Source organism: Lathamus discolor, chromosome 1 (genome assembly GCF_037157495.1).
Source record: "Lathamus discolor isolate bLatDis1 chromosome 1, bLatDis1.hap1, whole genome shotgun sequence".
In the NCBI taxonomy this organism is placed as follows: domain Eukaryota; kingdom Metazoa; phylum Chordata; class Aves; order Psittaciformes; family Psittacidae; genus Lathamus; species Lathamus discolor.
This window is the reverse complement of record NC_088884.1, coordinates 146,932,651-146,946,696: the sequence shown is the minus strand read 5'-3', so window position 1 is coordinate 146,946,696 and position 14,046 is coordinate 146,932,651.

Here is a 14,046-nt window from a genome sequence, read left to right as displayed (position 1 = left end):
AAAGATACTGAGGTATATGGGTAGTCAGGCTACTACAGTCAGATCAATTGTGGTCAGACCTTATCTTGTAAAAGAGCCGTTTGACTATTGGCATGATATTACTATTGTTGATGTGTAAAATACGCACAGTCTACCAGTAGTGTGCCACTAAAATTGCCTATTTAGCATTATTTTAGAATATCATTATTTTAAAGTGCTCATTTTATTTGAACTTGAAATATCAGGGTTTGGTAATGTAAAAACAAAATACATCAACAGGGTTTAGATACTTCTCTTTGTGTGCCAATTTGGAAAAGCCATTTTCTTTTCTATTTCTTTTTTCTTCTGGAACTCACATTCTTCTGAGAAAAATAAATCAAGTCAAAACTTTCTTGTCCAAAAGGATTTTTTTTTTTTTTAAGGGAACTCTTAGAAAATATATTTTTAGAATACTTCTTTTCTGGAAAAAGTAATTGCATTTACTATCAATAGGATTTTAATGGTGTTCAGCTAGTAAGGAAAGAAATTACAAGCATCTTGCCAATATGTAGTCAGGTACAAAGAATAGGGAGGGAGGAGAGAGGGGGAAAAATGACAAAACCATATATATGTAAACCCACATTTTTTTTAACAAAGAATAGCTGCATTATTTGTTCTTATGGATTGTTGCAGCTTGCCTTTTTATGAGGTGTTGAATGACAACTTAATTTGCAAGTGGGATAGCAAAGAGTATAGTGTGATAATTTATCTCCAAAAAGATAGAGCTGTAGCATACACAAAAAGAATCAGCCCCCTTCACAGACTGGTTTTTAAAAGTCTTCCAATAAAAAGTATTTTAGCTTTTTAAAAAGCAGTTGTAGCCAGCTGAAATTAATTTCTCTTGTCCTCTTAATAGCCTTTTTACATGGGAAACCAATGCGCAGCTTGCCACTTCATAGGCCAGTATATGGGTGTATTTAAGTTTGAGAGGAGAAGGGGTTATTTTAATATGCAAGTCTAATGGTGCTATTGGGTTTTTAGGAATCAGAATGATCTATATTGCTTCCTAAAGTGAGCCTACATATCATGGTATTCAGAGACATGTTTTGTCTAGTTATTTTTTTTTCAGTAATATAGAAGAAGAACACGATAGCTTGAGTAAATCAAACAAAAATGAGTGATTCAGTACCTGATTTAATACTGTGAATTCATTTTAGTTCAGATGGTCCTTGCTTTGTTGTATAATACAATTGCAGGCAAGACTGGTATGATACAACAAGGTGCATTATAAAAATAATTATTAAAATAATCTTAAATTTTCAAGACCTGAAAGGGAACAATTGTTAGGATACGTGTCCGTATATCAAAGGCAAGCCTTTAGTGAGGGTGCTTCTTGTTTCTTATTTAAGAGCATGAACTTCATTGCCTTAGCAATTCTTCCTTTTTTCACAAAATCCAATTGCAGTGGCATCCTTTCAGGTTTCTAGAGGCTTAGACATTACTGCTCCTCCTGCAAACTGTCAGTAACCTCTTACTTAGCAAGTTTAAAATTTTCCTGCATCTGTCTCAAAACTATAGGTGTACTGTATCACATCCTTCCAAAGGATTCAGAGCTAAAAGGAGAACTTAATTTTAAATTACTGCTTCAAAGTACTGTAGGTCTACCTGTCTTTCTGCAGGGTCTTGCTATCTCCATTCAAGTGATTATTCCACCTCTCCAAGCTTTTATCTTTACTGCTAGTTGTTCATTGCTCCACCTGAAATCCACAGCTGGCTTTGGAAGCAAAGCAAACGGTTCAGAGGTAAGCACACTGTGTGTTAGTTATATTGAGTATAACTAAAACAAATATGGCTAATTAAGAAGATAGCTGATGTGTTTTTTCTGAGAGCCTTGTGGCCATCTCAGCAGATGGAATCTGTCTTGTGTCTGTGATGCTGCTTCCCTATGATCCTGCTGCTGTTGCACATGGCTAATATGAGCAGAGCATAACAGCCAACAACAGCCATCGAGAAGAGTTTCAGCATTGTTGAAAGGAACCTGATCTGCACTTTTTCTAAAGGCCTTTTACTGAGGATCTCATTTAAGCGGTATTGTGCCTTTTCCCAGTGCTGAAAAAGCGGATGTATCAAAGCCCCTTTTTGCTGAGAGAGTGGAAAGGCTCCTTCTGAAGTCTGAGAACCCCTTCAGCACCTTGAGTAACAAACATTCAGCTTGGTAAGAACTGCTGCCCTCCACTTGCCACCTCAGCATGATCCCTGAGATCTTCAAGATGCAACAGAAAGGCAAATGCATTGGGTTGTAGAGCTGAGTAAATGAATGAATGGCCTTACTGATCCAACCTAAGTGCTTGGAAAAATAAGTTAATACACCTGTACCCATCTCCATGTGCAGAAGAAAAGTCAGTGCATAATGCTGCAAGCTGGAAATAATGGACCATCATGGGGGAGTAAGGGAACACTGAGGAAGTATTGCAAAGAAAGATACAGAGGGTGACTGCAGGGATGTATTTTTTGATGTTTATATAGGTTATGTAAATCTTAACTACTCAGTAACAGTTTTATTTAGAGTAGCACTGAGCAAACTAACAGAGCAGGAGCAAATTCATGTGCAACCCTTCTTCCTCAGCATATGACTACCCCATTTTCTGTCTTCTCAGCAGTGACATATTTCAAAAGCATCACAGAAAGGAGAACAAATCTGCATTTACAGAAACACATGTCTTGTCACACTAGGGGAGAGCATTGCTTCATGTTCTTCACTGATTTCCTTCTTATAAACACAAGGATGTTAACACAAAAACAGTGATAACCAAGTTGAACTGTTGACTGTATTATAATAGAGATGACAATCTATAATGACCCCCACTGCTCAACAACTTAAGCTCTGAAGCATGAGGCTTCATTACCCTTGTAACTCTTCATAGTAAGGCTACAAACTTAAAATGTTGCTCCTGTTCATATGGACACCTAATACCTTCTTAATCCTCCCAAAACACTTCAGCAATTTCCATGGCAGTTATTCCACCGCTGGTTGGTTACACACTGCATAAAGAGTGCTTCCTCTTCTTCTGCCTGAGTTTGCTGACATTGGTGCTCACTTGGTGCTTGCCAATTTACAAATCAGAGGAGGAAGATCTCTGATTTGTGGAGATCTCCAGGTCCTACTGTGTTCAATTGGAGCTACGGGGTGCTGAGCCTATCTGTAAATCAGCCTTTAAGTGGAATGTCCATTGCTCAATAAAATATTAAAAGCCTTTAATTAGTGCATAAATTGTAGGAAATGCTACAGTTCCTCCAGTCAAACTACATAAACTTTTAGAATTTATTCATAACTGTGTGTAGCCTGACATCCTTAGATACATAAATAGAAAGTGCAAGAACCATCTATGTTTGTGTAATGACAATTATTAAAGAAATAATATCTATCAGTGGATACTGTTGAGTCTTTCACAGAAGCAGCCACATCCATGTAAAGATGCAGCCAATTTGGCTAATAGAAAACTCTCTCATTAGCTTATTTTCAGTTCTTCTTGCTTGAGAAACTTCCTTTGTTCTTGTCAATGTGACTTTGAAATGAGACTAAAGGGAAAGAAGTTGTCTGGCACAGAAATTTCTCTTACGCACTACTCCAAGTCTTTATAGAAGACTTTTTAAAGAAGACTGAAGGCTTAGGACTCAACAGTGTACTTGAATGGTTTCATATAGATGCCAGGTGTCCAAAAATACCATAAATTTAAGATCATACCTTAAAAACCCCATTAAAGTTATGTGGTGGATTTTACCTTAAGTAGCCTTTCTGTAAAACTTACCCTATATGACTTTTGCAAGTTAAACTTCATTTTGCTACTGTTTAGCCTCTTGAGTTTCCATTACATATTCATCTGCACTGGTGCTCATTGTTTCCTGGTTTAATAAAACCTGCAAATTCAATTGGCAGGCTACTTTTCTGCTCCTACATCTTTAATAAAAATGTTGTGTGAGTCTATATCTAACAAAGAGCCTTCTATCACACTTTTTGTAACCTCCTACACTATTATCTTTCATATCTTAGGAAAAGGCTGAATGCTTCTCTATACTGAGTATTGAAAACCAAATTGGAGATGCATATGAGTAAATACCTTAACTGACCTATATTAGGGAGGGAAGGAACAAAAGGGCTAGGACTGGTTTACCTCTTTTTCTGGCTGTTATAAAAAAGCCTGTTCTTATTTATGTGTATTTTCAGTTCTCATTTTCCTGTACTGTTTTCAGTAAACTCACTAGAGATTCTTTAGCCTTTGTTTCTCTTATGTTTATATATTAATCATTTTATATGGCAATGGAACATATCTGAGCAACAATAAAAGCAGATTGTAAAGCAACTATAGTAAGCATAAAGGACCAAATTTTAATCCAGTTATATTAATGAGCTGTGTACTCCTGTCCAGGAGGAGTACCTTTTTGTTCAGTATATTGCCAAGAGACTTTAGGAAGAGAATAAATGGTGTGAAGTTTTCTCTTGGTTCTTGTGAGCCTCTACAAATACAAGTGCAAGACACCTAGCACTAGAGAATAATGCCAGAGAGAACTGGCAGCTCCTCAAAAGTCTCATTTGAAAAGTGCCTGCTGAAGGCAGGGAACACGCTCCATCTCCTGTGGCAAAACTCCTGGGAGTTGAATGGCCCAGGCTAAAGCTGCCTTCCTTCTCCAATAGAGTCTCTAAGAAAAACTGAAGGTAACATGACCTGCCTCTCCAAGGACATACCGGTCCCTCTGGGGATCCAGGGATCTGTCTGGTGGAAAAAAATCATACCCCTGCAGGAGGGTCTGCATCCTCTTTCCTAAACTGTAAGTTAAAATCCATCAGTCATTTTAAATGTGTCATACACAGAGCTCTAGCCTACAGCATTTGAATAAACAGCATGATACTGGTTTTGTATTATTTTTCTTTCATCTACTAAATAGTCTCTCTTATGCACTCCAATACTACAGTAATGGGCTCTGGATAATAACTGGAAGAGTGAGTCTTTAACCATATTGCAGTATTTGTCCTTACAATACTGCAGCACCATGACATTTTACAACAAAACATGAGGAAAAAAGTGATAATGAACAAATATGGTTGCATCATGTTGGGAAACAATAGGCTAAATGCCAATCTTCAAGAATTCCTAAGTGATATCCTTGTGTTTATAATGTTAGTTCAACCAACATTACTCTGCTTCTTACTAAAATAATAGCACGAACAGAACCGTTTGTTCAGTCTGACTGCTGGAAAAGGAAAATGACGTCTGTAGAACTGCAGGAAATTATGTTGACTGATAACAAATATAATTATTTCCAAATTATTATGATTGTGTCACAATCACTCCAGCAATGCAAAAGATTTTTTTTTTCTTTTCCTCACTCCTCCCTTCCCCCCCTACAGCAAAACTCCTTATCTTCTGCCTTTGTTCTTACCTTCTGCAGCAGTTGCAACACTGGCACTGTGCCCCAGCACATGAAAGCTATAGTATTTGTGAATTATCAGAGTTTTTGCCTGGAAAAAGACGGACGCAGAAACACTCTGTTTAACAAAGGCCGCACTTTATCTTTGCCCGGTCTTCTTTCCCTGGTCTTTGCAGCTTCAGTTGAGTATACTGTGTCATGGGGCAGCATAAATGGTAGCCACATTCTAAGAGGGTTTGCAGGCTGCAGAAACAGTTCAGGTTTAAGAAACAATACATATCAAACATAAAAATATGTCTGATGTCACTGTAAAAGGTAAGTGATTTGGGGCTGCGGTGTTAGTTGATAGGAAGAAAAGGCTCATAAAATGGATTCTAACAGGAACAAAGTAGAATAAGGAACAATGATGGAGGAAGGTCCCAAAATTGGTGAGATATTGAAGAAGATTATAGATGATGAGGTATATTATAGAGCAACTGAAGAGAAAAGAGATGGATTGTGAAAATTAGATCTAGATGAGGAGAAAAGTACTGAAAAAAATCCTAAATTAGAATTGATTGACAACAGCCTTTTAAATAATATTGGGAAAGGTTACCTGAAATGGGTGAATAATTCAGCTGCTGAATTCTGAGTTTGCATAAATTAAGCAACAACAAACTATTTGGATGAGAAATTAGCATCACCTGAGACTGTTCCAGGCGTGTCAGTGGGGAAATAAAGGTGGCAGCTTCAATTGTTTAAACCCACAGGCTATAGAACGGAAAGCCCTCAGATAACTGCATTCAAACAAGGTTTTAGCAGTACCTGAACTCTCCACCAGTACCTAGGAAATACCCAAAGGTGAAGTACCCAAAAAGCATTGCTAAGCTTTTGAGACACTGGTCTGCAGTGGCTACACGGCAACAGATAGCGCAGGTTTACAGAGAATAATTACAGAGCATGTCAAACAGAGCACCAACTTCGGTATGGAAAAGATCATTAGTCAGTAGCAGAGGCCAATGTCCCATGACATGACAGTTCTAGTAGTCTCCAGACACCCTTTTGTTGTGCTACGAGCCATAGGAGCTGGGGATGGGAGGCAGATTTGTTTATTCGATTAGCTGTACTGCAGAAGGCTGGCAGTGAGCTGCTGGCACTGTGGGTTGGTCACTCAGAGCCATGAAAAGTCTTTCTGAAGCAGGCAGTCATGACTGTCTGCCTCACACAATGTAACCAGTCACATCTCATCAGAGATGTCTAATGTCCTAATGATGTCTGCAGATCTTATTTACTATGCACAAGTGAAAAGACTGTTTCAGACAAGGAGACTTTGTCCCAAGCACTAGCTCTGAACTGAGCCTGACTTAAACAGGGCTTAAATAAGCTCAAGCTAATTGTAGCAGAAGTTTGCTGTTTTGAAGAAGGCTCTGCTTATCCCAGGCACTTGGGTGTCGTATCTGTGTCCTGTCTTTGACTGCCAAGATCTGGAAGCCCTGAATCATAGCAGCAGCTCTTAATTGGATTTTCATCTTGAATCTCTGATTGAGCCAATCCTGCAAAAGGAGGGTTTCCAACAAAGCACGAGGCATAGATCCAGCCACTGGCTCTTTGAGACCCTGTTCTTTGTGGAAAAATTGTAAATTTCTAGATTGGCCTGGAATGTAAATTTGCTCTATGATAACTAGCCTAGAAGGCTATGTCCTACAAAACCCCCATGTCATACCATGCTACCATGTGTAAGCAATTTCAGCTCTAAATGTCCTGGCAAACTCCTGCTTTTGCTGTCTTAAAGGTAGCAAAAATATCATGCAAAGATACATTGCGAATCTACTTTTTTCTCCCCTGACTTGATAACAGAGTGAAGCCTGCAGTATTGTCAAATTTCCCTGCTGCTTTCATTGTTTAGGGCATATTTACAAATGTAAATATCTTGCAGCATATGAAATGAACAGAGGATCTCCAGTATGTGTAAGATTAGAAGTTAAAGAATATGAAACATTCTGAAACAAGTATGGCCTTTTGCTCCAGAAAGTAATGTATTAAAACTCTCTTAGGTGCAACCTGCCAGAGAAGCTATTACAGGGTCTTATATAGGGAAACTGCTTGTAAGCAACATTAAAGGTGATGGGTCACTAACTCCTCAAATAGCGATGTCTTAAAATAATGAAAGTGGAAAAGAAGAAATTTGAGACATCCAAAATCTGGAAGCTTATCTGGGTAGATAAACTACTGTTACTAGCTATCTATTAAGCCCACTAATGTTTAATTTCACTAACCTTGAGTGAAGGCCTGTGTAAGAGTCACAATCAGACAACAGATGCAAAGGAAGAGATAAGGAAAAATGTAAAAAGATTATCAAGGAGAAAGGCTAGTAGGGTCTAGCCTTTTGTCTGCTAAAAAGAAGAATTATGTTCTTAACAGGGAGAATCAGACATAAAAGAAAGGATACTAGAACACACTAAAGATGAGATCTGAGCTTTACAAACTGTACTACTGCAAAAGAACTCATTAATATATATTTAAGAATAAATATATATACATATATGCATTTTGCAGAGATATGAAAAGCTTTATACTTTGAATCAAATTCTAATCAAACTTTCCCTTTCTGAAATCTGTATGCTTTGATGTTGGCAATGGCATTACGCTATTTGTGCTCTGTTTATTTATACTGCATAAACCCATATTAGATATATATTATGTTAAACCCAAGGCTTTGATACATAGGAATAATTCCTCTTTTAAATTATTACCATTCCCTTTTTACTCATCAGGAGACTCATCACAGCTATCTGCCTCTAAAAGACCAGATTTATTGAAAACATCTTTTAGCTTTATATTGATGTCCCAGGAAATTCAAAAGGGCTAAAGTGGGACAAATGCCTGTAAGCACCTGGCAATAGTTTGCTAAAAAGAGCAAAGAACATAAAGAAACATTGTTCTAGTCCCCATCAGAAGATCCAAGTACAGGAGTGGGAAGAAACTGATGCAGGCTTCTTTTCTCAACTGTGAAACACACTGAGCAGACAGTTGGGGCTGCATTGCTGGCTAGTAATGAAAGCCCAGGGTTCCTGCAGCAAGTTTAGATGGAACAGCCATCCCTAAAGCAGACCATGAGCTCAGTCAGTTTACAGGCTCTTTTCAGGAAGCCTAGTGTTAGTATTTCCTACTACCTATCTATTTCTAAAGATGTAAGGATTCCACTGGTTTGTGGAAAACACCAGGCATTTGGAGTTTACTGTAATGTACAGCATCTGAATATGGCCCTATATGATCAATCCCCAAAGTGCTGAAACAATACAGAAGAAAAGAGATAAAACTGGACATTTTCTTTGTCTGAATTCTGTCAGCCATTGCTCAGGCAGTGAGATTAGAGAGCAAAAGCATCAAATGGCCAAAGGGACCACTCCATTATATCTCCGCTTGTGCAGACAGACATTTGTGCTATGTGCAATAACCACAAAGGACACTTTTGATCTTAGTACATAGAACATATATATGTGTTTATATACTTCTATATGTACATATTATATACATTTCATATAATATAGGTCATAATCGTGTGATGTATACCACATTATACTACTACTGACATGAATGTATATATTAAAACAAATACATAAAATAATGTTGATGTGTGTAAAGACCAAGAATGCTGGTAGTATTATTAGAGTAAATAAGGGTGGGGTTTTTGTTTGTTCATTTCTTTTAAGCTAAAGGACTATGCAAAGAAAGGACAACTATAAAGTGCCCTAAAGGAACACACAGTCTGAGGGACTCTCAGGCCATAGCCACCATAAGCATAATAACATAAGCAGTAAAATTGTTGAGGATTTTTTGCCAGATGAGTTTTAACCTGGATTGATTCGTTAATCTGGTTCAAAACTTAGCATAAGTATCTGTGCTGCCAGCAGAGGGGAAAGAGGGCATGCGGTGGAAATGAGCAGTCCTTGGGCAACATGGTCTAGTGTTGAGGAGTCCCTGGCCATGGCAGGGGGATTGGAGCTTATGGTCCTCTCCAACCAAAACCATTCTATGATTCTGTGATTCTTCTACTGGCTTTGCTAGTTCAAACTACATGAAATTCTGGTCCCAGCAGCAGCAGGCGTCTGGGAGTGTCATGTAATCAGGTTCTAAGAAACCACTTCTGTTATTATATTGCTGGATGCAACCAGAGCCATATGTGCATATAAGGGCATTATAAATAATGCCTTTTTGAATCTTGTTACCAAAACAAATAGGCAATTGTTGAAAACACCCTGCCAGCATTGATGTCTTGTTTCCAACAAAAATATTCCTTGGACATTCAAGTTGCAACTGTCAGCCTCATAAAGCAAAAGGCAAAGGTCTCAGACAACTTAAGATCAAAACTTTAGTGGAAACTTCAGGGTAAAACATGTTTTAAAACCTCACCTGCTCAAATCATCCTTTTCTTGTATTTCAGTGTGGTTTACTATTAGCCCACTGGCTAATAATAACTTCCTCCATGCTTATTGGAAGATGGATGTGTTTTATTTCCCTGTTTAAGTCCCAGGAATCTGCCCTATTTCAACCACATATGAAGATAAAATATATTGCTTGGTGAAGTATGAACAGGTTGCAGTGAGAGCACAGACTGCTGGGATGAGACATTTATTCTTCCCATAAGGAGATATATCCAGTACCTTCCAAGTTTCCACAGGTGCTTGTATTGTAATGAAGACAGATATTTCAATTTCTCCAAGTTTTAAGGAGGGAAAAATAGAAGTATTATGGTTAAAGACCCTTTCTGGCATTTGTGTATTTGTTTTGGACAAAACTCTGAAGTCTTTACTTAAGGCTAAATCATCATAAATTGATATGCCTGTGGAAGGAGGGAAAAAATAATAATAAAAAAGGTTTATTTAAATAGAACGCTGGCTACAGAGGACACAGAGAGGAAGGGCAGGGATGAAGGTAAGAAGACGAGTCATCCTTCTTTCCCCTGAATACAACATGTGAATCCTTTGGGGTAGCCACCCACATTATCACTGACAGTATCCACTCTTCTATATAGAGGAACTGGTGGGTGACAGTGTCCCCCTTTTCTCGTTGCTATCTCTGCAGGTGTACAAGGTCTCCTCCTCCAGTGCGCATTGCTAGCAGTTTTTGAATACAGTTCTGTGCTACTCACAGGGACAGAGTCCCCAGATCAAATTCTGCAGATCAGTCATAGCTGCTTTGTCACTGTTTATTTGCACTGCAGTATAAATAGCAGTGCCTCTTTGCCCGAGGTATTTATATGGTCCCTATCATTACTGTGCCCGGGCTCCTCTCAGTCTTAAATGTGTTTATACCTACAACAGCACTCTGAGGGCAGCGATTACCTAGTCTCAGAAGTGGGAAGCCAGGGTACAAGACAATTAAACTCTGGAGAAAGGCACACAAACATCTGACTTCCACTGATTAGAGTAGTATTTAAACTTCTAAATAGAACTGCACGTCCAGGTCCAGCCAGCCCACCCCTTGCTAAATGATGGAGCAGAGAATCCAAGGCAGCTCTCACCACCCAGCAGATGTCTTTCTTTTCCATGTGGAATGTATCTGGTGAAACATGGGAATCACACTGCATAACAAAGACGCTACCTGCCCTGAGGGGTAAATACTGTGGTCCCTTATTGCTGTGTAGATGATTTTCAGACATAAAAATGGAAGAACACTAAGATAATGTAAAAAAGAAGTAGATGTGGATTTAAAAGTTAATCACTTCCCATGACCTCAGAAATGTCTTTCTAAACTTATGCCTCCTAGAGGCAATTTTTCCCCTGGGGCGGGGGTGGTCCTGGTAGGAGAGTCACGTGTGAATGATGGAGTTTTCCTGCTGTGCTATGGGTTTTCCTGCTCAGGACAGTCTGGGGTTCCGAATTTTTCCTGCCTAATGATTACAGGATTTGGTCTTTTAATTGGTTTCTGTATATTAATTGGATCTGAAAAGCTAAGGTATTTATCTTTGTAAAGCAGTTCTGAACGCTGAATAACCAACTATTTTTCATAAGGAGTTTTACTACACAGCCTGAAAGGGAATGCAGATTTATACAATAAATACAACTGCTCCAAAAGAGATGAGATTATTTTAGCAACTGGCAAAGTCTCTCTAGCATTCATCCCTTGTCCCAGCCTATCAGTCAGTGTACCTTGCTTCTAAGGCTTGAATGCAATAAAGCATACTCTTTTATAAATTTTAAAAGTTTTATTTTGTCAGAGACATGAGGAATTCCTTCAAGTGAGAAGTTTTACCCCTTAATGGATCACGTTAATAGCAGTACTATTAATATTTCACCTTATATTCTAATCAGGATTGTATCCAAATTATTAGGCTTGTCCTTGAGTGTAAATGAGCAAGGACAAGGGCAGTTTAGGGTGACAAGGGTAGCACAGTCTCTAGACCTAACTAAATAAGTAAATAAAAATCTTACTAAGAAACAGCAGAATTTTAACAATTGCCAAGCCAGCAGGACTGCTGGAATCTTTGCAAGTTCACCCTTTATGGCCCAGGAAAAATACATTGTTAAGCAATTTTGTTGCTCCTACCAGCAAACCTTGAAATGGAAATTAACCAGTGGTGGTATTCTCTCACACCCAATCCCCTGCATATTTGCATTCATTTGCATATGAATGCCCAGCTAATTGTTTTGAAGTAACAATTAAGAGAACAGTAGAGGAAAGAAAAGGAACTCCAGGCAGCAACTGACACCTGGGAGTCTGTATTAAGAAAAGCTTTTACATATTTGAATTAAAAATAGACAAAGGAACAGAAACAGGCAGGCAATAAAATTCATTACTGAAAAAAAGTAGCACAGCACAGCCGTGCACGCTATCATGCTCCAGAATGTTTCACACTCATCCAGCCAAAAGATGTAAAATGTGCTGGATGGCAGAGGAGGTTTTTCCTTGTTGTGTGTGTTTTAGAAGAAAGTTGCTTTCTCACATTCCCTGTGTGCCTAAATTGAAGAGTTTGAGTTCCGAAGGAATGGAGTATTTTGCCAATTTGGCATCAATTTCAAAGTGGATTAGCCTTTCCTGTGAAGTTCAGGTATGCACGGATGCAGCAGTGTCTCTGAACCATTCACCAGGGGTTAGAACTGGATTCATTGGAATATAATAGAGGTTTAATTTCTGTTGTAGCACCATTGCTGCCATCTGAAATTATTACTCAGGCTGCATTTCCAATAGGGATCCAATTACCCAATTGTTCATGCAGTGTGTTCTGTTAGACTCATTCCTGCCTCCTGGTAATGATGATGTAGCTCTTTTTATCTGGAGCAATTGCTGTTGTTAACTGGATGACTGGCAAATGCTTAGGCTCTGCTGTCCCCTGCAAAGAGAAGCTTGGGGTTGGGAAGTAGGCTAGAAATGGAGCTTGTGTACAGTTTCCCTTAGTAATAACCCCTGCTACTAAAGAGGTTTATTGACTCCAAATTACTGATCACTAAAAGCACTTTTGTACCCAATAGGATCATCTGAGCCCTCCTATAGAGAAAAATGCCAGCACACAGCAGAAAGAAAGAAAGCTTGAGGCCATGAAGGCCACAAGGGCCAAAGAAGCAGGAGGCAGGAGAATGGAGCAAAGTTCTGGATGAAAAAGCTAAGGCTATGGGTTTGCTGGGGAAGACAGACACAAGCAGACCCTGAAAAAAAGCTGGAAGCTCAGCCTAGGGGCTGCTTCCCCAGGACAGATTTTCAAGCCTAAAACTCTTTCAAAAAGCTTTTCTTTCATGGAGCAACGAGCAGGCAAACTGAGTACTGGGTACACTTCAGGAAATAAAAATTAAAAAAAAAAAGGGCAAAAGAAAAAGATAGGTTCACTAGGAAAACCCAGGCTCACAACCACCTATTCTTGATCCAGGTGGGACTATAATCTGTGAAGGATGCCTGGGAGATACTCTTACTGCAAAGATGAGAACTGTAATATGACCATAAATTACATTTCTTAGAACGCAAAATTACTAGCCCTGGGATAGTTGTGAAATAGTTCATATGCTGCAGATAATAGCATCTTGGTACTCTGATGCGCATGGGTGGCAAAATGCCCCAGAATGCACCATGCCTCTTGAAGTGAAAGGTCTTATTATTCAGTGCAATGAAACCTCACTCTTTTTGCAGCTAAATAGTTATTTTAAATGGAAGAGACATACAATTACAGGAGCAAGCTACCTATCTTTTTCTGTTGTCCTTCCTTAAATATCTGTAATTTTTGTTTAATTTTTATAAAAACTTTTGTGATGTATATACATTATACAGCTGTATGTCAAACCTCAGCTAAGGCATGTGAATGTACAGCATTATATTTGAAGATGATCCTAAGCATTACATGAAATATTCAAAACATTCTTCAGTATTGTCATGCTCAAGTTGTCTGAATTGCTGGAAAAAATAAATGTCATATCTATATAGGGCTACAATTGCTTTTCTTTTTCTTGATCACAAAGATAAGTAAGGTAGACCCATGGAAAGACTGATAGAGATAGAACTTTCACTATAAAGGATTTGAAAATACGGAATAATCCATCTCTATGTTATTTGTTGAAATGCTGTACAATAAGGCATTTCTTTCTCTTCCTGTTGTTTAACTTGTTTTTCTATTCTTTTCATGTACTTCTAATACATTAAATAGAATGTTATGGATTGAAAAATAAAGGTCTCTGTTATGGATGAATTATTTTT